This window comes from Nycticebus coucang, chromosome 21 (genome assembly GCF_027406575.1).
Source record: "Nycticebus coucang isolate mNycCou1 chromosome 21, mNycCou1.pri, whole genome shotgun sequence".
Lineage (NCBI taxonomy): Eukaryota > Metazoa > Chordata > Mammalia > Primates > Lorisidae > Nycticebus > Nycticebus coucang.
In genome coordinates, this window is record NC_069800.1 from 10749734 (window position 1) to 10777289 (window position 27556).

General features: G+C 43.5%; 1 long non-coding RNA gene across 2 annotated transcripts; it reads right to left on the reverse strand.

The window, feature by feature from the left end:
* Positions 1-1211: 1211 nt before the first annotated feature.
* On the reverse strand, positions 1212-26192 carry LOC128574070 (uncharacterized). Of its 2 annotated transcripts, none has more exons than XR_008376602.1 (5): positions 26081-26192; positions 4125-4196; positions 2933-3269; positions 2106-2291; positions 1212-1620 (listed from the first exon to the last, which is right to left on the reverse strand). It is a non-coding gene; the product is annotated as an uncharacterized LOC128574070 (long non-coding RNA). The 2 variants fall into 2 exon arrangements; XR_008376603.1 differs by having other exon boundaries at positions 2933-3933.
* Between the last annotated feature and the right edge of the window lie 1364 nt (positions 26193-27556).

Here is a 27556-nt window from a genome sequence, read left to right on the forward strand (position 1 = left end):
GTGTCTTGGGCCACCTCTGTTTCCTTCCCCAAAAGTTTCACGTGTTTGAGGCCTGTGAGTTAGGTACCATTCCCCGTGCCTAGAGTCATGCAGGCCTCCAGCCCCCCAGTCCCCTGCCCAGACCAGGGAATGTTCCTGCAAGCTGGCTCAGACACATCCCCCTTTTCTCTATGTGGGTAGCCACATGTTGTGTTCCTCCTACACTAGAGAGCAGAGTGCAAGGGACTGATCAGTTGGGCACATATTACATGCCGTGTGTGTGCATGTGCAATTATTGATTGCCTTGCATAGTAGTGGAATCTGATGTTCAGAGATTAATTTCTGAGGCCATGTGGCTGTTCGTGTTGAAGGTAGGAGTTGAACCCAGAGCTGTGTGATGGCAAAGTCATGCTCTTCCCACACAACATGGTTGAATTTCACGCCACCACCACCCCCAATCAAGTACATGATATAGTCCTAGAAACTTTGGAACTTTTGAATTGTGTTTAGGTGGGTTTGAGTTTTTTGTGTTACTTTTTGTTTGTTTGTTTTGTTTTTTTGAGATAGGATCTTGCTCTGTCCCCAGGCTGGAGTACAGTGACATGATCATAGCAGCCTGCAACTCCCGGGCTCAAGAAATCTTCTTGCTTCAGCCTCTGGAGGAGCTGGGACCACAGGAGCCCAGCCACTCCTGCTAAAGGTTTTAGTTTTAAGGGGAACTTCTAGGGTTCTAGTAGGACTTCTTAACAGACAACGTGCATTTCTCAAATGTAGCAACCTATTCGTATGAGACTTGCTACTTCTATATAATATTCTGTACATGTCTGCTCCTCAGGGCATTTACTCCTCTGAGACATATTAGTCTTTCCCTATTTGAAATCTAAAGAGAGAAAGGCAGGAAGGGGTAAGAGTATGGCTGCGTGGGTGTGGGGTGAGGGATGGACACCGTGGCGAGCAGGGCAGGCCCCAGGGCGGCCTGCCAGTACAGAGATGACATGGGACGGGCACATCCACACAACTTTCGTGTGCTTCTGTCGCCACCTAGCCATCTTGGGGAGAAATGGCCCTGTCGGGCAAGTCTGCCTGGACACCCTCAACACTGTTCATCCCCACGCAGGTGGCCACCGTCAGGTCTTCCCACGATGTATCCCATGAGCTTCAGGTCTTTTTTTGTTAGCATTTTTCTTTAGTAGTTGTTTCCAAAGCCTATTAAAGAGAAATTTTTGTTCAGATTTTCAACATACTATATTCAATTGCCTTTCAAGTTTAGAACATTCCAAATTTTTTAAAAAGACATTAAAACAAAAGATTTCAAAGTATACATTACAAGTATATAATGTAACAAAATAAAGTACAAAACATGGTTGAGGGTTAAGAAACTAATCACAAGATTAACAGTATACATTGCTGTTAAACATATGTTTTTATTATGAAACAGAAAGTGCCAAGATTAAATAAAAGGTATAGTCTTAGTTCCCCCAAGGTTCTTCTGAAAGGAGTCTCCCAGCTGTCCAGGCTGGGAATGCTGTAGGAAGCCCTGTGGCCAGATGTCCACCACCTGCCCTGGCAGAGTCAGCAGCAGCACATGTACACATGGCCTGAGTGAGGGGACAGGGCCGAGCAGACCTTTGGAAGTGACCCCTAAAGAGAAATTTTGAAAAACTGTTGTCACTAAGGGTTGGCACCATTAAGTCCTGTTGGCCCAAAAGAAGAGGATCTGTTGCTTCTTTGGAAGCCCTCTCTTGTCTGAGGCACTGAGATGGCCCAGTACCCTCCCTGTGCGCATGCCCAAATTGCACCCAAGGCCAAGGTCAAATGCTGTCTCCTCTGTACAACTCACTTCCATTTATTTCACACTGACTCCATGCCAGCAGCTTTAGGAGAATCTTTGTGTGATTCTCAGACGGTCTCATGAGGTAGGCACGATTATTTCCATTTTATAGTGAGGGGAACTGAAGCATGGTGAGGTCCACAGCTAGTCCTCGGCAAAGCCGGGATTCACATCCAGGTGTCCTCTCCAGGCCTACAACCCTCTCATCAGGTGCCCCCGACTTTCTCTGTGAGCATTGGGTTCCTGTCTCCTAGTGCAGATTCTATCATCTCTTTCTCTAGACCAGAAACTCTACCTCCATGAGGACAGCATCCTCTACTGTGCTGCTTTTGTACACACAGCTTCTCACTTGTGGCGGATACTCAACAAAGGTCTGTCCATTCACTCGTTTAAGTGGTGAAACTGTAGCTGCTTCAATTTGTTGTTCCATTTCAATTGTTGATTCTGAGTTAGTGTTTCCCAAGGTGGGATCTGAGAATGCCTTGTGTCAGAGAATAAGCCAGAGAACTTTAGTTATTTGCATATAAATGTGCTCTCACAGGAGGAAAGATAATCCCTCAAAAATTGCCAGGGAACAAAAGCAAACATGGGAAGGAACAGAGGGGAAGGGAGAGCTGCAGCCAGTCCGTAAGCAGGACCCTCTGGGAACAGCGGCCTTGGTTTCCTTCTTCTTTGTAAACTGATTAGCAAAGCAGGGAGCAAGGAGGGCCTTCTCCATCCAAGCAGGCTGAGTAGAGAGGCCAAGAAATACTATGTCACTGGTTTGCCAATTCTCAAAACCCATTGCGAGTCTGGCTGTGGCCCAAGTGACAGGCTATCCTAGGCCCTCCACGTGGTGCTGTCTGCACCATTCTACATCACCATGCTCAGCGGGGAGAGGGGCACCATCCGCCCACAGGACACTGCCAAGACAGGCAGAGGAAGGCAGCACCGTAAGCTGCAGTGTGAGAAAGGCCAAGAGAGAAGGAAACCCTGGCCCTGAGGCTGTTTAAGGAGAGGGAGGGATGAATGGGGTGACTCAAAGGAGAGTTTAGGGTGAGTTAGTAGGAAATTAAGCATCAGTGAATGGATGGTAGGAAAGAAATCACAGATGCAGACAGAAGACAAGTTCACCGTATTCACCTGTTGTGGGGGACATACACAGGCCAGCCAGCCATATGGGCCCTGGAGAGGTGTCCGGTAGTGGAGCACACCACGGCTCAGAACACTGGGGACTGACCAGGTCAGCGCAGCTCAGTGTGGTAGCCACCACTGCTCCCACAGGGCACACTCAATCCACAACTGCTCTGAGCATAGGAAAGAGGGGTGAGAAACTTGAATATATGCGATCATAAGAGGACACAGAAGCTTGTCAGTAACAAAAGGAAAGCTGGTGCGGTGTGGAAGAGCAGCTCTCCAGGTCAGATCAGTTCCTGTCTTGGTGGGGCTGTGTTCCTTCTGGCCATCAGCATTGACTCTCCTGCAAAGGAAGGCAGCCCTGGCACCAAGCACCTGTCCAGCTGGCTGATAGCTGCCCAAAAGTCCCAGGCAGGGCGGCCAGCTGGTCAGTTGGCCTGGGGCCCGGGGCCCAGAGAGCTGAGGCTCTCAGCCTAATCTCAACGGCCCCTGTGGCCTCGCCGCAGCCTCAGCCCACAGGTGGCTCGTCCCCACATGCCAGAGAAAAAACAAAACTCCTGCCAGGGGAGCAGAAATGGCTGAGTCATTTGTCTCTGGGTTTCATGTAATGTATGATTCTGCTCCTTTCCCCTCCCTAGAATTTCTAGAAGAGAGCCAGAATTTCTGACTTTCCAAGAAAAAAATGCAATCTCCACGAAAAAGATCAGATATGAATGTTTTCAGAGCCATCCCCTCAACTTCTATACAAAAAGCTGCAAGGCCTCAGCCCCCCACTTCAGGGTCTGCTGCATGCCCCAACTGTCACAGCCAGTCATTCCCGTAACATCTTGAGTCAATTTCTGTGGCTTTTTCTAATCCTTCCCTCTGCTTTGGGGAGTTCTTTTCACATCACGGTGTTATTTGGGCCATCTAAAACTATTTCCATCTTCCCATATGTGTTTGGTTCTCTCTACTTGGGGAAAGTTATTTTTGGTGTTTCCTCTTCTTTCCAACTTTGTAGATCTGCCCTATTTAGGAAAAAAAAATCAAGAACAGTTTTTGTTTTTTTAGAGGCATACCGGAGATGCCTTTAAAGTACTTCAAGCAACATTTTCACGTTCAAGATGGAAGTCAGTCAGGGGAGCCAAAGTTCAAAAACCTGGATTTTAGCCCTGGCTGTTGGTGCTGAAATAGACAGAAAACCAAGCATCCAACTTACCCTTCAAGACGCGGGTCAGTGTCATCTCCTCCAGTCTCTCTTCCTATCCCATCCCAGGAAGATCCACATTGCCTGGAATTCAACAATCAAATCAGAGCTATAGCTTTATTTTTTTAATATATTTCAGATACTTACTTATACCCCCAAAGGATTCTGCCAAACTTAAGGTATCTTTATACAACTAAATATGCATTTAGTTTGATTAAATTAGATTTAATCTGTATTAGAAGCAACGTCTATCAACTGGTACACTTTTAATTTTTTTACATAAGTTTTTTTTGTTTTTTAATTAGTGGCAGGATCTTGCTGGCTCTATCACCCAGGCTAACCCTAACCCTACCCTAACCCCAGCACCAGCCACACCTCTAACCCTAAACCAACCTCACCCCTAACCCTAACACCCTAACCCTAACCATAACCCCCAACCCTAACCCACAACCCTAACCCTAACGCCCTAACACCCTAACCCTCTAACCCTAACAGCCTAACACCCTGACCCTAACCCTAACCCTAAAACCTAACCCAAACACTAACACCTAACCCCTAAACCAAACCCCAGCCCCAACCCTTACCCTTAACCCTTACCCTTAAACCTAAACCTATACCCAGCCCCTAACCCTACACCATACTCCTAAATCCAACCCAAACCCTAAATTTAACCCCGACACCAGCCCCAACCCCAACCGCTAATCCTAACCCTAGCCATAACGCCAATCCATAACACTAAACCTGACCCTAACCCTAACCCTACCCTCACCTCTAACCCCTACCCTAACCCCAACTCCAACCCCTAAACCCTAACCCTAACCCAACCCCTAGCCTAACCCCTACCCTAACCCTAGCCCTAACCCAAGCCTTAGCCCTAACCCTAAACCTACCCCTAACCCAAACCCTAACCCTAACCACTAACCCTAACCACCACCCCCAACCACAACCCTAACCTAACCATAACCATACCCTACCCTACCAAACCCTAACCCTAACCCCTACACCTACCCCTAACCAAAACCGTAACCCTAACCACTAACCCTAACCACAACCCCCAAAACCAACACTAACCTAACCCTAACAATACCCTACCCTACCAAACCCTAAACCGAACCCTAAGCTTAACCCCTAAGCCCTAACACTAGCCCTAACCCTAACCCATAGCCCTAACCCCTAACCCTTAACCCCAAAACTAACACTACCCTAGCCCTAACCCTGGCCCTAACACTAGCCCTAATAATAAACCCAACCCCAACCCCTATGCCTAGCCCTAGGCCTAACCCCCACACCCGCACCAACCCCACCCTCACCCTAAACCCTGGCCATGGCCTTGGCCCTGGCCCTGGCCCTGGCCCTACCCTAACCCCTAACCCTAACACCTAAACCTAAACCTAACCCCAACCCTAACCCATACCCCAACCCCTAACCCCAACCCCTAACCCTAACACCAACACCAACCCCAACCCTAACCCTACCCCTACCCCAACCCCTACCAAAACACTAACCCTAACCCCAACCCCAGCCCCAACTCCAACCCTAATCTTAACCCCTAGCCCTAACTCAAACACTAGCCCTACCCCTAACCCCTAGCCCTAGCCCCAAACCTAACCCTAACCCCATAACCCTAACCCCCTAACACCAAGCCCAACCCCTAACCCTAACCCCTAAACCTAACCCAAACGCAACCCCTAAAGCTAACCAAACCCCAACACCTAACGCCAACCCTAACCCCAGCCCCAACCCTAACCCCTACAACTAACCCTAACCCTAACACTAGCCCTAGCCCTAACCCCTAGCCCTACCCTCAAACCTAACCCTAACCCTAACCCCATAACCCTAACTCCTTAACCCCAACCCCAACCCTAACCCCTAACCCTAACCCAATCCCAGCCCCAACCCCAACCCCAAACCAAACCCCAACCCCTAACCCTACCCTAACCCAACCCCAACATCAACCCCAGCCCCAACCCAAACCCTTATCCCTAACCCCTAACCCTAACCCTAACACCAACACCAATCCCAAACCCTAACCCCAGACCCAACCCTAGCCCTAGCCCTAACCCAACCCAAGCCCCTAACCCTAACACTAACCCCAGCCCCTAACCCTAACCCTAAACCCAACCCTAACCCTAACCCACCCCCACCACAACCCTAACCCTAAAACCAACCCAACCATAACCCAAACCCCAACCCTACACTAACCCTAATCCCAACGCCAGCCCTAGCCCTAACCCCTAAACCTACCCCCAACCATAACCCAACCCTACGTTACCCTACCCTAACCCACCCTAAACCCAACCCTAACCCTAACCCCAACCTCAACCATAACCCAACCCAACCCTACCCTAAACCCAACCAAACCCCAAGCCCTAACACCAACCCCGACCCTGACACCATGACCCTGAACCCACGACCCCGACTCTGACCATAACCCTAACGCAAAACCTACCCTAACACTACCCTAACACTTACTGACCAAAACCCTAACCCTACCCTAACACTAACTATACCCTAAAACTAGCCCTAGACCGAACCATAACCCCAACCCTAGCCCCAACCATAAACCTAACCATACCCCTGACCCTGACCCTAACACCCTAACCCTAACCCAGAAACCCTAACCCTAACCCTAATCCCTAACCCTAACCCCAAACCCAGCCCTAGTCCTAGCCCTAACCCCAAACCCCCAACCACAGCACCAACCCTAAACCTAAACCTAGTGCTAGCCCTAACCCTAACCACTAACCCCCAACCCAAAACCCAACCCTAACACCAAGCCTAACCCTAACCCTCTAACCCTAACCCTAAACCCTAACCCTAAACCCTAGCCCTAGCCCCAAACCCAGCCCCAACCCTAGCCCTAATGCGAACAAAAAACCACTCCAACCTAACCCTAACCTCTGACCCAGACCTCGATCCTGACCCTAACCCCACCCCTAACCCTACCCCAAGCCTAACCCCTAACCCAAGTCCAACCCTAACCCTAACCCCTAACCCTTAACCTTAACCCCTAACCCTAACGCCAACCCCTACCCCTAACCCTATCCCTACTCTAACCCCAACCCTTACCCTAACCCTAACACTAACACAACCCTAACCCAACCCTAATCCCTAACCCTAACCCTAAACTCTGACCCTAGACCCTGATCCCCAACTCATGACCCTGACCCTATCCCCTAACCCCACGCTCCTTCCCACTTGTACTTCTCTGGAACTGTATGTACCCTCCCACTCTGGACTCAGGAGAGATGCTGCCCCATGGCACTTGTGCCCAGCTCCTAGTCCACTAATGCTGAGCCATGAGTCATCCCTGGTCCTGCCCATCTCTGCTTGGTTTAGTCACTCAATGGCAGTAACAGAGCCCTCCTCAGCACCATGATCTATGTATCCAGTGGTTTAGGGGTAAATACACAGTGCTTGCAGAAAGGAAAGGTCTTGACTGGCTGAAGGACAGGGGCTGGCTCAGCTCCATAGCAAACATGGAGCTGGGGACAGTAGAAGCATCTGGGGACAGTAGAAGCAGCTGGGGCCAGCTACCAAGGGATGGAAAGGTACAGTGTCTGGACAGCCTCTCTCTCAGGGGGACACTAGGCAACAGGACTCAGCTTGTCATCTTTCTATACCTTAGGACAGTGTCCCTAACCCAGCACACCCAAATGCCGATCTATAGGAGAACAGGCAAACAAACACAATGGAATATGGTCCAGTGGAATAAACTATTGACACCCCTACAAAGGGGTGAATCTCCAAGTATGGAGTATTGCTATCCCAGCATAGGGATGATCTTTCAAGCAGTTACACTGAGTGAAAGAAGACAGACCACAACTGAACAAAACCCCCAAGTACGTACTGTATGGTTGTACTGACATGAGATCCCATAAAATTTATCTCATCTTTGGTGACTGAAGCAGATTCATGCTCTTGGGGGTGTCTCAATAGCAGCGGGTAAGGGTGGGAGGAGGGCACATTTACAATCTTAATCACAGCTGTGCCCTTGTGCTATATGTGAAAGTCACACCAAAAAAACTGTCAGTTTTTCTATCTGAACATGTTCAGTTTACTGTCTGCCAGTCATACCTCAATAAAGTTGCTTTAAAGAAATAATCAAGGTCCTCAGATAAGAACAACGAATGGAGGGAGGCATTGGAGGAAGGATGGAGATGACCATGTGGAGAGGCCATGAAAGCTATAGGCATGCTGTGGCCAACACAGCCATGGGAAGACTCCATCCATCAAACATATAGGTTTCTATCTTATGCAACTAGAACAAGAAGAACCAATTAAATCCAAAGTAAGCAGGAAAATAAAAGTAATTAAAATTAGAGAAGAAATCAATAAATTTCTTTTTTTTTTTTTTTTTTTTGTAGAGACAGAGTCTCACTTTATGGCCCTTGGTAGAGTGCCGTGGCCTCACACAGCTCACAGCAACCTCCAACTCCTGGGCTTAAGCGATTCTCTTGCCTCTGCCTCCCAAGTAGCTGGGACTACAGGCACCCGCCACAACGCCTGGCTATTTTTTTTTTTTTTTTTGGTGGCAGTTTGGCTGGGGCTGGGTTTGAACCCGCCACCCTTGGTATATGGGGCCGGCCCCTACGGACTGAGCCACAGGCGCCGCCCGAAATCAGTAAATTTCAAAACAAGAAATCAATAGTGAAAATCAACAAAACCAACAGCTGGTTCTTTAAAAAGATCAATAACATGAATAATCATCTCAGGATAACAAAGAAAAAGAGACGGAGAGAGACACAAATTATTAATATCAGCAATGACAGAAGGGATATTTCTACAGACCCTATGAACATTAAAAGAATAAAAAAGGAATATTTTGAAGATTTTATTACCATAAATTTGACAACCTGAATGAAACAGACAAATCACTTGAAATACATGATTTGCCAAAATGCACATAAGAAACAAATAATTGGAACAGGCATGTATCTGTTAAAGAACTTGCAACAATAATTAATAACCTTCCAAAACAGAAACCATCAGGGCCAGATGGGTTCACTGGTGAATCCTACCAAAAATTTCAGGGAAAAGTTATACCAATCTCAATGGTTCCCAGAAGACAGGAGCAAAGCAAATACTTCCTAACTCATTTCGTACTGTAGTACCAAAACCAGACATAAAAAGTAAAAAAAAGAAAGAAAGAAAGAAATACAGACCAATTATCTCTCATGAACACAGATGCAAAAAATTCCACCTAAACATTAGCACATAAAATCCACTAATATCTATAAATAATTATAATGGTGGCCAAGTTGGAGGTACTACAGATATGACAGGCATGTCCAACATTTGAAAATCAATTAATGTAACCAGCACTTCAACAGGCTAAACAAAGTAAGTCACATCGTCTTATCAGTAGATGCAGAAAAAGCATGTGACAAAAGTTAGCAACGGTTTATGATAAAAACTCTCCACAAACTAGGAATAGAGGAGAATTTTCTCAACTTCATGAAGAACACATACAAAAACCTTAATGGTGAGAAACTTAACAAATTAGATCAGGAGCAAGGTAAGATGTTCACTTTCACCACTGTTTTCAACATCATACTGGAAGCTCTACCTAATGCTATTAAGAAAGTAAAATGAAGAAATATGATTTTGTAGGAAGAAATAAAATGGTCTTTCTTCACTGATGACATGTAAAAAATTTTAAATAACCAAATAAAAAAACCAAAACCCTGAAACTAAGTGATTATGGCCATGTTGCAGATTATACAGTTAATATGCAAAATTCTGCAACAAATAAGTAAAATTTGACATTAAAAACACATTATCATTTACATTAGCACACCCAAAATGAAATACTTAGGTATAAATGTAACAAATTATGTACAAGATCTATATGAAGAAAACTAAAGGCTCTGACAAATGAACTAAACAAATGGGAGAAATAGTCTGAAAAAACTTCAGAAAGCTTGTGGGAAAATGGAATTAAAAGACAAGAATAAGGCCGGACACAGTGGCTCATACCTGGAATCCCAGCACTCTGGGAGGCCAAGGCAGGTGGATTGCCTGAGCTCAGTGGTGCCGAAACCCGGGAACTTCATGATCCCCTCTGGAGACTGCTTTCAGCTGACAGGTAAGCTGCCCCCCGTGCTGGGTTTGTCCGGGTAGCCCCACCAGGTAGATAAGTGGTGGGGGAGACTTCTGCGGTAGCCGCAGAGCTTGCAAGGGAGGAAAAGGGATCCGGCTCGCGACAAAAACGAGGGCCCGCATTCAAAGCGGGGGAGGAAAAGGGATCCAGGAAAAGGGATCCAGCTCGCGACAAAAGCGAGGGCCCGCGATCAGAGCGGGGGAGGAAAAGGGATCCAGCTCGCGACAAAAGCGAGGGCCCGCGATCAGAGCGGGGGATTGTGTACACGGGTCATTGGCCACGACCATAGTGGCGGGTGTTAGTCTTTTGTTAAGTGTGTGTACTGTCTGGTGTTCGTGACCCCTTTTGTTGTATCTGTCTTGAGTCTGAGTGAGAACAGCAGTTCGTTGCCTGTCCTCGTTCAACACAATCTTCTTCATTTTTAATTTTTTAACTTTGGATGCCAAAGGGCAAACAGCAGCAGACCGCCACTGCCTTGGTCGCCAAACCAGCTCCCCAGTGCAAGTGCACTGGAAGGATGTCCTTACCGGCCAATGGCCTGGCCCAGACCCGGTTCTCATCTGGAACCGAGGTGCAGTTTGTGTTTCTCCACAGGACCAGAGCTCCCCGGTGTGGGTCCCGGAAAGACTCACCCGTCCAGTGAACCCCTCACACGATGAAGCCGCGCCCATGGAGCCACATCGATGCGCTACTTCAGAGTCACCGCGGCCCTTGTCACGGCCACCGCGACTGCAGCCCTTGCCACGGCGGTCCCCACTGCTACTGCTGTCAACCAGTTGTCCCCCTCAGTTGCGGAGGCCCTGCGCACCCGGGCCGCCGCAGCCGGACACCTTCGCACGGGACTGTTGTTGGTCGATTAGGGAGTGGACATTTTGCAGCAGCGGGTGGATGATGTGGAGAGAAGCCTCTCCTTTGGTTGTTTAGTTCCTTGTGTGTTACCCCCACAATTTTTTAACCTAATGGTACCCTGCGTAATGCTTCCTTGCAACTATCCCGTTACCTTCTGGGGAGCTGGGATGCATAATTTGAAAACCTCACCCGCAAAATGTTGAATCATATTGTTAGTATCAATAGCACTGGAGTGCAAGTAATTACCGCTCGCGATATTCTAGGAAAAGTAACTAGTTTGCTCTCCCATGCCCGCAATTGGGCCGGCACCACGGCTTTAAGTATTATACTTCTAGTTGCCATAGTCTTTTGCATCAAACTTCTCCTTACCCTCCGCCAAAGACAACAACGAGACCACATCATCGTCCAGCAGGCCCTCCTCGCCCTCCAAGCAGGAGGTTCCCCCCAAATCTGGATTAGCATGCTGGACCAGTAGCCAATGACGGGTAAGATCCCCCCCGATGTAGATCAACCTAAGACAGAGGACAGGCCACTGCTGCCTGTACCCTCCATGACGGGTAAGACTATACTCGGAAAGGGGGACAACCTAAGACAGGCATGGTCACAACTCGCAATAAATAAATAAAAAGGGGGAGATGTGGAGGGCCCTTATACAATGTATCGATCAGGCACAAAAACAGGATGGCGGAGGCGTACTTTAGGAAACCTGCTTGCAGGCTGCGCCCTGGCAACAACCTTGCCACCCCGTGCCCTTTGCGCTCATTGGAGAGATATCTAAGTCAAGAAACTGACAACAGGATGTGTCCTAGAGTATATATACAGAGTGCTGTAAACAAGGTTAGAGAGGGCTTTTCCATCCTGCTCTCCCTGGACAAGGTTAGAGCTTTTCCATCCTGCTCTCCCCGGACAAGGTTAGGGCTTTTCCATCCTGCTCTCCCCGGACAAGCCGCTTGCCCCTGATAATAAACTTGCTGAAGGCTGTCTGTGTTGGTGTGTTCGTCCCTGCTGGCCGGCGGCCGAGCGACACCGACACTCAGGAGTTCAAAACCAACCAAAGCAAGAGCAAGACCCCAAAACAGCCAGACGTTGTTGTGGGTGCCTGTAGTCACAGCTATTCGGAAGGCTGAGGCAAAGGGACATCTAGAGACCAGAGTCTGAGGTTGCTGTGAGCTATGATGTCATGGCACTCTACCAATGGTGACAGAGTAAGACTCCATCTTCCCCCCCCCAAAAAAAAAAAAGATAAAACGTATTAAGTCCATTCCTCAAATAAATTCCATAAAGTTCAAGATATTTTTGTGAGTGATGATACCACCCATTTAGTCTATCCTTAAAGAACTGAGGGTCCTGGGAATATGACCATGACAATGCAGTCTTTTTTACATTACTAACTAAATAAAAATGAGTTCCCTTTCAAGATTTTCTTTAAGTTAAGGAAACAAAAATCAGAGGGAGCCAAATCAGGACTGTAAGGTGGATGATTAATGATTTCCCACTGAAACTCTCACAAAATTGCCCTTGTTTGATGAGAGGAATGAACAGGAGAATTGTTGCAGTTGACAAGGACTTCAGCTAAAGCTTTCTTGGGTGTTTTTTATGCTAAATATTTGGCTCACTTTTTCAAAACACTCACATAATAAGTACATGTTACCATTATTTGGCCTTCCAGAAAGTCAACAGCAAAATGCCTTCCTCATCCCTACAAAATTGTTTTTTTTTTTAACCAGTCTTCTTTTGCCTTAACTGGACAGAGACAGAACATTGGCAATATAAAATGCACAAAGATATAGGAAAATATGAAAAGTATGAAAAAGATAAAGAAGACAGAGTTCAAAACACACTTCACTCCTTCAAGTAGTTACTCTACAGCCCTAAGAAAACGAACAGGCCCCATATGCCACACCCTTTCCACTTGCCTCCTCTCTCCTCCTGATCTGACCACTACTTCAGTCTAGGTGCTCTGGCTGTACCTATACTGAGCCCAGTTCCTCCTCAGTGCCTTAGAGAGACTCCTCTCCTCTGTGTGGGGGTCCCCAGCACTGAGCCACTGCTCACACACCACCTCCTCTAGGAAGCCTGCCCAGATGCTGCTGCTGGAGGGGCACCTCCACACGTCTCCTTGCTGTGCTTTGTGTTCTCCATGCTGCTCATCATACTTTGAAAGTGCATTGTTCATTTATCTGTGTACCCGTCTGTCTGCTCCTCACCAGAATGGAGGACCATGACAGCCGAGACTTTTCTTTCTTTCTTTTTTCCTTGAGACAACACACCAGGCCCAGCCAAGACTTTTCTACACCCCTTGGCCACGGCACTGCCTGGTGGTGTGTGCTCCTTGAATAAATATATGGATAAACCGACAGATGAGTGAACACTTCTGCTGCAACTTTCTCAGCCAGGTTTCTCTTCTGCAAAACAGTCATGATGATAGCTTCTACCACCAAGGCTATTTTCAATAATTCATAGCACTTCTGGCTTTAAGCTGTTATCAGAGATGTACCATATTTAAATTTTAAAATGTAATTTACACAGCTAATTCCATCGTTTTCACATTTCTGTCCTCATCAAAATAGAAAAGGATGGTTGAACAAAATGTTTGACCTTCCTAGTGAACTGTTTACATTGTGTGACCCACATGAGCCCATGGCCCTTGTTTGATGGCAATGATGGTGGCCACTGTTATCCTAAATAACCATTACATACAAGACACTGGAGACAGGTCCTGGAGAGGCCAAATGCCCTATGTGCCAACATCTAGAAATTACTTATTTACTTGCAAGGCCTGCTGTCATAGATAAGTTAAAAAACTGAATTCCATAGCATCAGTCAAGGATCCAGAGCATTCTGTGCACCCACTAAAATATTGACTAACTATAAATTTAGTCTAAATAAAAATACTTTAAAATTATAGCCATTTTAAGAACAACAGACATTTTAAACTTGCCGTCTATAGAGAGGGGGATGTGTCTAACATACACTATGTTAATTAATAACATTAATAATATGTACTTATACTATAAGGGTATAAAAATAACAAAAAACACAAGAAAACAGAACAGCTCTTTAAAGAGATATCTTTGCTGTTCTCTAGACTTGCTGGCTTTTCTCTGAATAAAAAATAAAATTATTAGTCTCTCATCCACTTTCTCTCTCAGATTCTTAAAAAACCAAGACTTAATTACAACCTTTTTTTCCTTTTTCTAACCTTAGACTTAAAATTTTTAAAAGCCAATAAAGGCTCAGTGCCCATAGCACAGTGGTTATGGTGCCAGCCACATACACCAAGGATGGCGGGTTCAATCCCATCCCAGGCCAGCTAAACAACAATGACAACTGTAACAAAAAATAGCCGGGCATTGTGGCAGGTGCCTATAGTCCCAGCTACTTGGGAGACTGAGGCACGAGAATAGCTTAAGCCCAAGAGTTTGAGGTTTCTGTGAGTTGTGACGCCACAGCACTCTACCGAGGGTGACATAGTAAGACTCTGTCTCAAAATAAAAAAATAAATAAAATAAAATTCATGAAAGAAAGGGAAGATTAAAAAAATAAATAAAAAGCTAATAAATAGGAGAAATATAAAGAAGGACATAAAAATAAAGATACACTTTTCTCACCTAATGTGCACAATGTACAGGTATACAGCATACCCTGGATGAAGGGCTTAGCTACAACTTGAACTTCACCTTAGAAACATAAACAATGTCATCTAATCATTTGTACACTCATATTAATCTTAAATAAAAATAAAAAGCTAAATAAATAAATTTTGGTGAAGTCTAATTTAAAAATATATACTTTTCATAAAAAATTTACATAAGAAAAAATCTTACAGAAAAACTTTTTATCTTAAAGTAATTTTTTAAATTTAAGACAAAAATAGGACTTAAACATGTCAAAAATAGTTCACAGTCATGAAAGTTCATAAAATCTTTTTTAATTTTATATGTGATAAGTTAATTATAATAAAAAACCTCTAAAATAACAAAGTTTTCTGTTCTCAATTTATAAATCATTTCTTTTTTTTTTTTTTTTGAGACAGAGTCGCATGCAGTCACCCTGTGATTGAGTGCTGAGGTGTTATTGCTCACAGCAACCTCAAACTTTTGGGCTCAAGTGATCCTCTTGCCTCAGCCTCTCCTGTAGCTGGGACAACATGTGCCCCCCACAATGCCTGGCTATTTTTAGAGATGGGGTCTCACTCTTGCTCAGGCTGGTCTCGAACTTGTGAGCTCAAGCAATCCACCTGCCTAAGCCTCCCAGAGTATAAGTCATATTTACAGCATCATAAATTTCTGTTATTATACATATACTTAAACTAATAAATGCATCAAAAGTTTAAAGCTCAAAGTTAATCTGCCATTATAAAATTAAAATACAAAATTTGTTAAACACTATCTTTTACCTACTAAAAACTGTGGTTGCTACATTACAAATGTCCTAAAAATAAAATACACTTAACAAAGTCAATTGCTCATTTAAAACTAAAACAAAAGGGGGGGTCTTCTTTACTTTTTAAACCACCAGCTACTTTTCTTTCCTAATTAACTCTACTGTGTCTGACTCTTAAAGTATCTATCTGGGCATATTCTTAACAAATGACTTCTTCTAATTTACATTATATTTCAGAAATTAATTCCTTCTCTTCCATTTATACTAAAAGGTAGTAAAAAACACCAAATATTAACCAATTCTAATTTTCAAACCATATATTTTCAACTACATAAAAATTTTATTTTTTCCCACTTAGACTATCCACTTACCACCAGACATCAACATTTACAACAACACCAAACATCCACCTATATGAACAACCACTAGACCAGTGATTTTCAACCACTGCACCATGACACACTGGTATGCTATGAGAGGATCTTAGGTGTGCCATGAAAATTTTTAAAGATCATTAATTATTTTCAAAACAAGTTTCAAACCACAGTAAGTATCTTTTTTTACTCTTTTCTTCATCAACATAATTTAAGTGTGCCATGAAAGTTTAACTATAGGTTCAAGTGCCATGAGATGAAAAAGGTTGAAAAACACTTCTCTAAACAAACATCAACTTCCGCCCTAACAGAGAGCTGATTACAAAGCCCACTACTCACACTGCTCTCTTTTCAACAAAAAATTAAAGCAGTCAATGACCCATTTCTCAAAGAACTGGGCTCTGCAAGTAAAAGAAAAAATATTAGACAGTTAATAAGACATAAACAGGACAGCTAACAAATACAACTAAACTACTTTAACTATTTTAAACTAACTTAAGTCAGACAAGCCTAAGTTATCATACTAAATTAACTAAAAATAGCACTAATCAAGACCTTACAAGAAAATTTCCTTAAATTAAAAACTCATCAATGTCCCAAAGACATATAGTCATATGTCATATAAAATATTGTTTACAACACCCTAACTAAGACCTTAGGAAGAAGACTCCCCCCGAAAAATATAACTAACCAAATATTTAGTCTACAATAAAAAGTCTTTAAAACACACAAAATACCAAGATCCCTAAATAAACTACTCTCAAACACCTGACTGGGATTTGTGGCCCAGAACAGAGAAAAAAGACACCAGAATCCAGCTAAAACAATACATCCCTTAATCTTCTTAATCAGACTATAATAATTTCTCAAAATATAGACATTCTACCTTTCCATCAAGATAAAATATATAAAGTTATTTAATTCAAACAATAACACATATATCAAATTTTATTAAGAGTTGTGGACACTACACTATTAGACATCATATGCCTTTCCTACACCATATAAAAAACATATAACACTAAATAGACACACCTAATAAATATAATGAAAAATGACATCTCCCCAACACCTGCCATAGTGATAATACACCTATTCAGTACTACCAAATAAGCCCCTTTATCCATTTTTTATAATGCCTACTATGACTATTAGTCTTAATATTCAGATTAGCTACTTCATCTGTTCTATAACAAAAGCCTTAAATACTACTTCTCAAGCTTGAAGTACTATTAATACAAAATTAAGACAAGTTACAAAAACTTAATAAAATCAAACTGCACTAAACAATGTCTTACTAAGACATAACCAGAAATGCCAAAATTTCAAAGATATATATTATTTTGGCAAATAATGCCCAATTAAAAAATACAGACTATTAATAACATAATCCAAAACACAACTCAAAGGAACAAATTCATTAACACTAAAATACAAACACTATGGTCCTAACAGAACAATAGCCGTGTTGGGAGGGGTGATCCCCCTGTTACTCCAATTACTATCTATATTACTATACATGAAACATGCCTACTTTCCTGTCTCTTTACTCACTGTATTAACTTACAACTAAAATACCTATGATCGGCTTGGTGCCTGTAGCACAGTGGTTATGGCGCTAGGCACATGTACAAAGGCAGGCCCAGGCCAGCTAAATAACAAGGACAACTGCAACAAGAAAATAGCCAGGCATGGAGAGGCAGAGCAAGATGGCAGCCGAGTAACAGCTTCCTTGCATCTGGGCACCGTGAGTCTAGGGAGATAGGACTCCAGGCATCTCTGGCTGGTGGGATCTGCCTATCATCACCCCTGAGAGGATACAGGGAGTCAGAGAGAGACTTCTGGACCCCAAGAGGAGGACTAAAACAGTGGAAAACCTACAAGTGGTCGCGTGTGTTCAATCCATCTAAACCCGCCCGCAACTGTAAGTTCAGTAGCAGCGAGACTGCAAACCAGAAAGACCTTACCTGTGAACTGTTTTGGTGTCTTTGGACTTGGCACTCAGCTGAACTGCCTTGGGGAGAGCCTGAGCAGGAGTGCGGAGAACTTTGGCCTTTGTCTGGGGCCCCAGTCTGAGCCGCTGAGCCAGACGGAGCTATTAGTGTTTGGCTCTGGGTCACAAGGAGACATTGTGAGCAATCTGCCCGGGCAAGCTCCGCCCTCAGGGTCGCAGAGCTAGAATTGGGTGGTAACCCAGTGACCAAGTAGCCTAAGGGCGGGGTCTGAGCCGCCTTGCAGCCCTAACTCTCGGGGGCAGAGGGAGACCAGTTTTGGCACACAGTGTAAGTGGATAGCCACTTCAGCAGTGATTCCAGCAACAAGCACTTCCCTGGGAAAGCTTCTGCTAAGCAAGTGAACAAGTTCAAAGTGCCTTTTAAGTGGGCTGAAGAGAGATTTAAGTTGTCTACCTGCTGGGGTTTGAGAAACTAGCAGCCTACAGTCGTATCAGAACTGTGATTAACATCTCATACCCCAGAAGACAACGTGTTGCCCAGACAATATTCAATGACATATACATACTGCTTTGTTTTTGGTTGTGTTTTTTTTTTTTTTTTGTGGTTCGGTTGTTTTTTTTGTTTATTTTGATGATGTTGATTGTTGTTTTGTTTTTTAAGTTCAACCTTTTCCATACAGATCCTTTTTCTTTCTCAATTTTTCTAGTTTAATTATAATTTCCCATTGCTGCCTATTTCAATAATTAGAACTTCATTTTTGTTAGTGTTTCTACCGCTATTATTTGGTTTTCCACCCAATTTTATCCCATAAAGTTTTCTGTTTGCTTGTTTTGGTTTGATTTATAGCATTTCTATCTTTCCTCTCTATTTGGTGGAGGTGGGGTACTGTGTCTAATCAGGTTAGCAAAGAGCTGCTGACCTCAAGGGAACCACCCAACTGGGCACCCCCAGAAGGTGCGGTATTTTTAAAGTTGTGTCAAAGTACCCTACTGTACACCTATATTGCTCTGTCTCCCTCTTTCTGTGCCTCTATTCTTTTCGTCAATATTCTTTTTACCCACCCCCTCTCCTTTCTCTATTTTTCTTTTTTTTTCTTTTCACTCCTTCCTCCTTTCTTTCATCCCTTTCTTGCTCTTCAACCTTCTCACAATTCTGGTCCTGTAACCCTTAGTACACAGGCACGAGAACTTAAAGAGCAAGAGGAAGTGAAAGGAAAATTAGGGCAAGGAAACAGATAAAAGAAATCACTCATGAGGAAGAATCAGCAGAAAACTCCAGGCAACATGAAGAACCAGTCCAGAACAACCCCACTAAGGGACCATGAGGTAGCTACTGCAGATGATTCCACCCATAAAGAAATGTTAGGAATGACAGAAAGGGAATTTAGAATACACATGTTGAAAACAATGAAAGAAATGATGGAAACAATGAAGGAAACTGCTAATAAAGTGGAAAATAACCAAAAGGAAATCCAAAAACAGAATCAAATCAGAGATGAACCATATGAAGAATATAAAAAGGATATAGCAGAGCTGAAGGAACTGAAACAGTTAATTAGGGAACTTAAAGATGCAATGGAAAGTATCACCAACAGGTTAGACCATGCAGAAGAAAGAATTTCAGAAGTAGAAGACAAAGTTCTTGAGATAACTCAGATAGTAAAAGAGGCAGAAAAGAAGAGAGAGAAAGCAGAACGTTCACTGTCAGAATTATGGGACGTTATGAAGTGTTCCAACATACGAGTTATAGGAATTCCAGAAGGGGAAGAAGAATGCCCCAGAGGAATGGAAGCCATACTAGAGAATATTATAAAAGAAAATTTCCCAAACATCACCAAAGATTCTGACACACTGCTTTCAGAGGGCTATCGGACCCCAGGTCGCCTCAACTCTTACCGAGCTTCTCCAAGACACATTGTGATGAACCTGTCCAAAGTCAAGACAAAAGAAAAGATTCTGCAAGCTGCCAGGAGTAAGCGCCAATTGACCTACAGGGGCAAATCCATCAGAGTGACCGCAGACTTCTCCAATGAAACTTTCCAAGCAAGAAGACAATGGTCATCTACCTTTAATCTACTTAAACAGAACAATTTCCAGCCCAGAATTCTGTACCCTGCTAAGCTAAGCTTCAAAATTGACGGAGAAATCAAATCATTTACGGATATACAAACATTGAGGAAATTCGCCACAACAAGACCAGCTGTACAGGAAATACTTCAACCTGTTCTGCACACTGACCACCACAATGGATCAGCAGCAAAGTAAGAACTCAGAAATTAAAGGACAGAACCAAACCTCCACACTGATGCAAAAGATAAAACTAAGCAATGGACTCTCACCAAATAAGACGAATAGAATACTACCACACTTATCAATTATCTCAATAAATGTTAATGGCTTGAATTCCCCACTGAAGAGACATAGATTGGTTGACTGGATTAAAAAACACAAGCCATCCATTTGCTGTCTGTAAGAAACACACCTGGCTTCAAAAGACAAATTAAAGCTCTGAGTCAAGGGTTGGAAGACAATTTTTCAGGCAAATGGACTTTAGAAGAAATGAGGAGTTGCAATCTTATTTTCTGATACATGTGGATTTAAAGCAACTAAAGTCAAAAAAGACAAAGATGGTCACTTTATATTGGTCAAGAGAAAAATACAACAAGAAGACATTTCAATTCTAAATATTTATGCACCCAATTTAAATGCTCCCAGATTCTTGAAACAGACCTTACTCAGTCTGAGCAATATGATATCTGATAATACCATCATAACAGGGGACTTTAACACCCCACTTACAGAGCTGGACAGATCCTCTAAACAGAAATTAAACAGAGATATAAGAGATTTAAATGAGACCCTAGAGCAACTGTGCTTGATAGACGCATATAGAACACTCCACCCCAAAGATAAAGAATACACATTCTTCTCATCACCCCATGGAACATTCTCCAAAATTGATCATATCCTGGGACACAAAACAAATATCAACAGAATCAAAAGAATTGAAATTTTACCTTGTATCTTCTCAGACCATAAGGCACTAAAGGTGGAACTCAACTCTAACAAAAATGCTCGACCCCACACAAAGGCATGGAAATTAAACAATCTTCTGTTGAATAACAGATGGGTGCAGGAACAAATAAAACAGGAAATCATTAACTTCCCTGAGCATAACAACAATGAAGACACAAGCTACCAAAACCTGTGGGATACTGCAAAAGCAGTTTTGAGAGGAAAATTCATCGCTTTAGATGCCTACATTCGAAAAACAGAAAGAGAGCACATCAACAATCTCACAAGAGATCTTATGGAATTGGAAAAAGAAGAACAATCTAAGCCTAAACTCAGTAGAAAAAAAGAAATATCCAAAATCAAATCAGAGATCAATGAAATTGAAAACAAAAGAATCATTCAGAAAATTAATGAAACAAGGAGTTGGTTTTTTGAAAAAATAAATAAAATAGATAAACCATTGGCCAGACTAACAACAGAAAAGTAAAATCTCTAGTAACCTCAATCAGAAATGATAAAGGGGAAATAACAACTGATCCCACAGAGATACAAGAGATCATCTCTGAATACTACCAGAAACTCTATGCCCAGAAATTTGACAATGTGAAAGAAATGGATCAATATTTGGAATCACACCCTCTCCCTAGACTCAGCCAGGAAGAAATAGAGCTCCTGAACAGACAAATTTCAAGCACTGAGATCAAAGAAACAATAAAAAAATCTTCCAACCAAAAAATGCCCTGGTCCACATGGCTTCACTCCAGAATTCTATCAAACCTTCAAGGAAGAGCTTATTCCTGTACTGCAGAAATTACTCCAAAAAGTTGAAGAAGAAGGAATCTTCCCCAACACATTCTATGAAGCAAACATCACCCTGATACCAAAACCAGGAAAAGACCCAAACAAAAAGGAGAATTTCAGACCAATCTCACTCATGAACATAGACGCAAAAATTCTCAACAAAATCCTAGCCAATAGATTACAGCTTATCATGAAAAAAGTCATTCATCATGATCAAGTAGCCTTCATCCCAGGGATGCAAGGCTGGTTTAACATATGCAAGTCTATAAACGTTATCCACCATATTAACAGAGGCAAAAATAAAGATCACATGATCCTCTCAATGGATGCAGAAAAAGCATTTGATAAAATCCAGCATCCTTTTCTAATTAGAACACTGAAGAGTATAGGCATAGGTGGCACATTTCTAAAACTGATTGAAGCTATCTATGACAAACCCACAGCCAATATTTTACTGAATGGAGTAAAACTCAAAGCTTTTCCTCTTAGAACTGGAACCAGACAAGGTTGTCCTCTGTCACCTTTACTATTCAACGTAGTGCTGGAAGTTCTAGCCAATACAATTAGGCAAGACAAGGAAATAAAGGGAATCCAAATGGGAGCAGAGGAGGTCAAACTCTCCCTCTTTGCTGACGACATGATCTTATACTTAGAGAACCCCAAAGACTAAAACACAAGACTCCTAGAAGTCATCAAAAAATACAGTAATGTTTCAGGATATAAAATCAATGTCCACAAGTCAGTAGCCTTTGTGTACACCAATAACAGTCAAGATGAGAAGCTAATTAAGGACACAACTCCCTTCACCATAGTTTCAAAGAAAATGAAATACCTAGGAATATACCTAACGAAGGAGGTGAAGGACCTCTATAAAGAAAACTATGAAATCCTCAGAAAGGAAACAGCAGAGGATATTAACAAATGGAAGAACATACCATGCTCATGGATGGGGAAGAATCAACATTGTTAAAATGTCTATACTTCCCAAAGCAATCTACTTATTCAATGCCATTCCTATCAAAATACCAACATCGTACTTTCAAGATTTGGAAAAAATGATTCTGCATTTTGTATGGAACCGGAAAAAACCCCGTATAGCTAAGGCGGTTCTCTGTAACAAAAATAAAGCTGGGGGCATCAGCATACCAGATTTTAGTCTGTACTACAAAGCCATAGTGCTCAAGACAGCATGGCACTGGCACAAAAACAGAGACATAGACACTTGGAATCGAATTGAAAACCAAGAAATGAAACTAACATTTTACAACCACCTAATCTTTGATAAACCAAACAAGAACATACCTTGGGGGAAAGACTCCCTATTCAATAAATGGTGTTGGGAGAACTGGATGTCTACATGTAAAAGACTGAAACTGGACCCACACCTTTCCCCACTCACAAAAATTGATTCAAGATGGATAAAGGACTTAAATTTAAGGCATGAAACAATAAAAACCCTCAAAGAAAGCATAGGAAAAACACTGGAAGATATTGGGCTGGGTAAAGACTTCATGAAGAAGACTGCCATGGCAATTGCAACAACAACAAAAATAAACAAATGGGACTTCATTAAACTGAAAAGCTTCTGTACAGCTAAGGAGACAATAACCAAAGCAAAGAGACAACCTACACAATGGGAAAGGATATTTGCATATTTTCAATCAGACAAAAGCTTGATAACTAGGATCTATAGAGAACTCAAATTATTCCACATGAAAAAAGCCAACAATCCCATATATCAATGGGCAAGAGACATGAATAGAACTTTCTCTAAAGACGACAGACGAATGGCTAACAAACACATGAAAAAATGTTCATCATCTCTATATATTAGAGAAATGCAAATCAAAACAACCCTGAGATATCATCTAACCCCAGTGAGAATGGCCCACATCACAAAATCTCAAAACTGCAGATGCTGGCGTGGATGTGGAGAGAAGGGAACACTTTTACACTGCTGGTGGGACTGCAAACTAGTACAACCTTTCTGGAAGGAAGTATGGAGAAACCTCAAAGCACTCAAGCTAGACCTCCCATTCGATCCTGCAATCCCATTACTGGGCATCTACCCAGAAGGAAAGAAATCCTTTCATCACAAGGACACTTGTACTAGACTGTTTATTGCAGCTCAATTTACAATCGCCAAAATGTGGAAACAGCCTAAATGCCCACCAACCCAGGAATGGATTCACAAGCTGTGGTATATGTATACCATGGAATACTATTCAGCCATTAAAAAAAATGGAGACTTTACATCCTTCGTATTAACCTGGATGGAAGTGGAAGACATTATTCTTAGTAAAGCATCACAAGAATGGAGAAGCATGAATCCTATGTACTCAATTTTGATATAAGGACAATTAATGACAATTATGGTTATGGGGGGGAAACAGAAAGAGGGAAGGAGGGAGGGGGGTGGGGCCTTGGTGTGTGTCACACTTTATGGGGGCAAGACATGATTGCAAGAGGGACTTTACCTAACAATTGCAATCAGTGTAACCTGGCTTATTGTACCCTCAATGAATCCCCAACAATAAAAAAAAAAAAAAGAAAAAAGAAAATAGCCAGGCATTGTGGTGGGTGCCTGTACTACCAGCTACTTGGGAGGCTGAGGCAAAAGAATCACTTAAGCCCCAGAGTTTGAGGTTGCTGTGAGCTGTGACACCACAGCACTCTACCCCGGGTGACATAGTGAGGCTCTGTCTCAAAAAAAAGTAAATAAATAAAAAATAAAATAAAACACCTGTGATCCCAAAATTAACACTTTAAATCATAGCCATTATTACCATGTCAAAGAAAGGAAAATCCATAGATATAAACCTGTAAACAAAAGTAAAAAATGACAATGGCCTCTGTTATCCTAAACAACCAGTACATACTAGATACTACTAGATAAGCCCTGATGAAACCAAGTAAGCCTACATGCCAACATCTAAAAATTATTTATTCACTTCCAAGACCTACTGTCATAGATAAGACACTAGACTACATAATACCAAAGACACAGGACACTCTATACACTCAATAAAATAGTAATTATACATTTATTCTAAATAAAAATATAACCACTTAAAAAAAATAGGCCAGGCGCGGTGGGTCACACCTGTAATCCTAGCACTCTGGGAAGGTCAAGGCAGATGGATTGCCTGAACTCACCAGTCCCAGACCAGCCTGAGCCACAGCAAGACCCCCGTCTCTAAAAATAGCTGGGCGTTGTGGTGGGTGCCCATAGTTCCAGCTGCTCGGGAGGTTGAGGCAAGAGGATCACTTGAGTCCAAGCGTTTGAGGTTCCTGTAAACTGTGATGCCACCGCACTCTGCCGGGGGTGACAAAGTGAGATTCTGTCTCAAAAATATAAAAAATATATTTTAACCTTATAATCTATAGAGAGGGAGATCCATTTAATATATACTATGCTAGTTAATAACATTACTTATACTTTACTATAAAAATATAAAAGTAACCCCCCAAAAAACAGTTCTTTAAAAAGATATCCTTGTTTGTAAAAATAAAATAAAAAGATATCATTGCTGTTTATAACAATAAAATTATTAATCTCTCATGCACTTCTCCGGTAATTCACTTAAATGACAGACTCATTAGTCCAACAACAGCCACACTCACTCAGAGGAAAAGCACGAAGAGCAAACAGGTGCAGGGTGAGCTGCACTGATAAGCCCGACCTGCATGCAGGTGTCTGCAGACTGCTGGGACTTGCACCTTCCCGAGCAGCAACACGTGGTGAAGGGAGGTGGGCCAGTGCATTGAACTGTCCGGTAGGACCTGGGTATTTCCCGATTTGGGAGTTAACGGTCGCCACCTGGGACAATGTCCCTCCTTAGGGTCAAATGCCTGGGAGTACTTTGTGTGTGGTGGCAAACATGACCTAGCAATCCGTCACCACTGGAGAATCTGAGGGGCACAAAAAAAAGAGCATTATTTATCATGCTGCTATTGCGAGTTCCCCAGAAGTATAAAATTATTGCAAGTAAGAGACTTTTTTTTTCCTCAGAGTGAGAATCTCACCGTCTCCTCGGGTAGAGTGCTGTGCCGTCATAACTCACAGCAACCTCAAACTCCTGAGCTCCAGCGGTCCTCCTTCCTCAGCCTCCCCCCAGTAGCTGGGACTACAGGCGCTGCCACCCCGCCCGGCCAGGAAGTAAACGACTTTTATAAACAACGCTGTCAACACCCCGTCAGTAAAGCAGAGACGCCATCCAACTTGCTTGCAAAGGCCGAGCCCGACCCAAATCCAGCGCAACACAGCTGTGGAACCAAGCGCCCAGGTAACAGTGTGAGGTCACTTCAGTGTGGAGAAACCACTCAGTGGGCTTCACACCGGCGGCCAAAGCAACGTGGGTGTGGAGGACCTCGGTGTGGACACAGTGGGCTCCCCGTTTCCACTTTACACACAGAGTCCCACTCCCGGTTCTCTGGACCAGCTGCCCCTCAGCAGGCGGGGCTGGGACAGGAAGGTCACACTCACAGTTGCACTCTTGGAGCCCTGGCGTCCCGAGGGCGTAGCGCTGAGGCGGTGGCGGTGCCTCATCCGCTCAGACAGATGTTCTCTCAACCCGGCGCGCCGCGGGGCCGCGCGTACTCTCACCGGGGCGCACGGAGGAGGCGGCGCCACGTCGTCCCACACCCGCGCCCGCGCTACGGGCGGGACGGGCGGTCCACCCCCTGCTGGCCGTGGCGGGCATTGCAGTCTCGCCAAGCTCGGTGCCCCCGAGAGTGGGGTGGGACCTTACTTCCAGTTCCTGTCCCCCGACACCCCTCTCCTGGAACTGTTCCTGCCCTAATCCACAGACCTTGTGGGTGTTCCTGCACCTGTTGACAGGAGCTTTGCGTATGTGATTAATTTAACGATTTTGAGATTAGAAATGATACAGGATTACCCCGGGTGGACCCAATGTAATCGCAAGGGTCTTTGTAAGAGAGCGGCGGGAGGCCACGGGGAGAGGACTCTCTGCTGCGGGTTCCGCGGTGGTGGCGAGAGGCTACAAGCCGGAGCCGGCAGCTTGTGTGGCAAATGGGGTGGGCATACACTGCCCCGGACACCGCACAACTCAGGCAGTGCAGCCAGTGCCTCGACTTCAGACTCCTAACCTCCAAAACTGTAAGAATTCTAACAGATTTGTGGGTTTTAAGCCACTAAGTTTGTGGTAATTTGTTACAGTATTAGCAATCTAATACAACTGGCGTTTGCTACTCATTCCATTAAAACAATTAAGTTATTATCTTTTAAACAACAGGTAAAAGAATGAGGCTCTACCCTATTTCATCCCTTCCTTTTCTGCATGGGGCCTTAGGATCCTGCATTTCCTAAGGATTGTTCCTCTAGTGCACCTTTCAATCAGAATCTGCCCTGAAGCTCCTCTCCCGAATAACTTCACTGATAATCCACCAATCCACATCAAAATGATGCAGATCCTTGATTTTTCAGCCTCTTGGCCATATTTGAGATTTATGCCAGGCTCTCCTTCCAAAAGGGGCTCTTCTCCCTCAATTTCAGTTCACCGTTCTCTTCAAAATCTACTTTTCTTCTTACATTCCCAATCAGGTTTCGTGGCCCCACCATACATTTCTTACAGCTCAAGTGAGAAATCTTGAAGCCATTGTTGGTTTCTCACAAGAACCCCTCAACCCTCAGAGAATTCTAGCTTGTGCTATGTTTAAATTCCATATTCTCCTTTATGTCATCTCTTCCACTGACTAACCTTTATATTTTATCATCTGTTTTATTGCAATAAAATTGCAATAAATTCATATCTTGACTCCAGCCTGCTCCTGAAGTTCCATTTTCCACGCTTCCTGTAAAGGTAATTTCTCTAACATGTAAATCTGATCATGTTACTTCCAAAGTTGACCCTGACCACTAACCTTACCCTCACCCTGACCCTAACCCTAGCCTAGAACCTATCCCTGACCCTGACCCTAACCCTGACTCTGACCCTGACCC